Source organism: Mandrillus leucophaeus, unplaced genomic scaffold (genome assembly GCF_000951045.1).
Source record: "Mandrillus leucophaeus isolate KB7577 unplaced genomic scaffold, Mleu.le_1.0 Scaffold2, whole genome shotgun sequence".
Taxonomy (NCBI): domain Eukaryota; kingdom Metazoa; phylum Chordata; class Mammalia; order Primates; family Cercopithecidae; genus Mandrillus; species Mandrillus leucophaeus.
This window is the reverse complement of record NW_012102031.1, coordinates 590,609-593,056: the sequence shown is the minus strand read 5'-3', so window position 1 is coordinate 593,056 and position 2,448 is coordinate 590,609. Positions and strand designations below refer to the sequence as shown.

The following is a 2,448-nucleotide window of genomic DNA, read 5'->3' as shown; positions in this document are numbered from 1 at the left end:
GTTGTTTCTTTGTTCCCTGAAGAGGTGGAATAATCTGGTGATCAATAGGTGTGTCCAGCTTTAAAAGCAGTGGCTCACAGCTGTAATCCCAGCACTTTGGGAGGCTGAGGCGGGTGGATCACGAGGTCAGGAGTTCAAGACTAGCCTGGCCAAGGTGATGAAACCCCATCTCTACTAAAAATACAAAAAATTAGCCAGGTGTGGCCGGGCATGGTGGCTCACGCCTATAATCCCAGCACTTTGGGAGGCTGAGACGGGCAGATCACGAGGTCAGGAGATCGAGACCATCCTGGCTAACACAGTGAAACCCAGTCTCTACTAAAAAATACAAAAAATTAGTCGGGTGTGGTGGCAGGCGCCTGTAGTCCCAGCTACTTGGGAGCCTGAGGCAGGAGAATGGCGGGAACCTGGGAGGCGGAGCTTTCAGTGAGCCTAGATGGCGCCACTGCACTCCAGCCTGGGCGACAGAGCGAGACTCCGTCTCAAAAAATAAAAAATAAAAAATAAAAAAATTAGCTAAGTGTGTAGGCTGAGGCAGAGAATTGCTTGAACCCGGGAGGCGGAGGTTGCAGTGAGCCGAGATTGTGCCACTGTACTCCAGCCTGGGCAACAGAGTCCCAAAAAAAAAAACAAAAACAAAAACAAAAAGCAAGCCTCCTACTTCCTATGTGAAAATACTGACTAGCACTTTAGGAAGTTGTGATTTGTCTAATAGGTAGTCTCTGCAGCCTCCTCTGGATGTGAGATAATGACCTCACCTGAGACTTTCCAAATCCATTTACACTCAGCCTTTTAGGAAGCATCTGCTGCTTAAAAGGTGCCTTACCTGGATGTCTCTTTCTTGGTCCCCCACTCCCAGCCCTTTAATCCTGAAAGGTAAGTTGGAGCCGTGTATATATGGAAGTCCTACACAGAACTCTAAATAGGTCAACACAAGGGCAGGACATTCAGTTGGTCTTAGAAAGCCTGTGACATACCTAAAGTCACACCAAAGCTGGCTGGTGGCAGTAAGCTGACTGGAATCCAGATTGTTGAAATTTCTACTTTGGGCAGCCTCATTCCCAACATTTCAAGGGCTCAGAGTTTCTGGGTCTGGAAAGGTGCCTCAAAGGCATCCAGTCTAACACCTGAATTGAGTCTTTGGATTGTCAGACCCCTTTCCCTCCACCCCACACACTCAGTCTGGGCACCTCACCTAAATTCTGGTCTTCACTTCTCCCTACCAGACCTCAGTTCTCCCTCCTTCTGCAGCCCAGCCCTGTCTCCTGAAGTGCAGATGTGGGCAGCCAGCAGCTAGCTGGTTTATCTACCAGACATCCCGGATGTCTCCCGGACATGTCCAGAGGTAGCCCTTTTCTTCTTGAACTGACTCCTGCCTCCCTGATCTCACTCTCTCAGCTGTAGGCATCGCCTAACCTTCTATCAGGTACCTAGAAACCTGGGTATCCTCTTCTTCCTCATCTCTCTCTTGCCATCTCTTCCAGTCTATTTCCCACTTTGTTGATTTACCTCTTCAGTACTCAACTATCTGGCTGGCTGTCCTCTCCTCTCCATCCTTCTGCCCCTGTGAGGCCACCTCCCACCCACTGGCTTGTTCCCTGTCCACACACAACTGCTGCAACGACTTACATATGAATGGCAGCACTTTCAGCTTAATATTCGTCAGTGATTCACCATTACCTTCCATTAAAGTCCAGCTTCCAAGGCTGCTTGTGGACTTCTCCAGCCTCTTATTTAGCTCTGCACACCTGTCTGGAATTTTCTCTGCTTCAGCGACACCAAGGACTCTGGGCTGTCCACCAGCACCATGCAGCTCTCACCTCTGGCCCCCCTCACCTCCACTGTCTTCTCTTTGCAGAATGCCTCTCCCTTTCCATTCTTCCCTTCCACTCCCATTTGCCTTTCCATCTGGCCCTCATCCCCTCCAAGAAGTCTTCCAAGCCCCCTCTCCCCAGGGTGCCCACCTGCCTGCACCCTCAGTCCCCTGTGTGCACCCCAGCCCCTGCATTAGGACATTCCATCTTCCTGTTTCCTCCACTAGACCCAGAACCTTCAAGGGGAGGGATGGTTGTCCTCACCCCTGTGCTCCCAGGGCCTGGCAATATGCTGTCCATTAGTATCCACTGAATGCATGACATTTTTTTCTAATGGGCAAATTGAGGCTCAGGGAAGTTCCTGGCTGGCTTAAGATTATTGGTTCATCATCCCGGAGCAGGGCCTGGAACCCGGGCCCCTGACTCAGGGCTCTACAGGCACCCGCGCAACACCCCAGCCCCCGCGTGACTCACGCGCGCTCACGGCCGCCCGCAGTTGCCACTGGTCCCCTGCTCCCACCGCCCCTCCCTGCCGCAGCCTAGCGGGTAAGGGGCTGCGAGCGGATCCAGGGGGACAGATGGAACTGGGACGCAGGCACCTTTCCGGGCCGGGCACCTGGAGCCCGCGGGTGCG

At 52.6% G+C, this 2,448-nt stretch overlaps 1 protein-coding gene across 1 annotated transcript in view; it reads left to right on the top strand.

The window, feature by feature from the left end:
- Positions 1-2,036: 2,036 nt before the first annotated feature.
- Positions 2,037-2,448, top strand: part of SEPT3 (septin 3) — a 22,162-nt gene continuing 21,750 nt past the window's right edge. The window contains exon 1 of the mRNA XM_011978750.1: positions 2,037-2,360. The gene's annotated coding sequence lies outside the window, so the exon portion shown is untranslated. The remainder of the gene's footprint in view (positions 2,361-2,448) is intronic.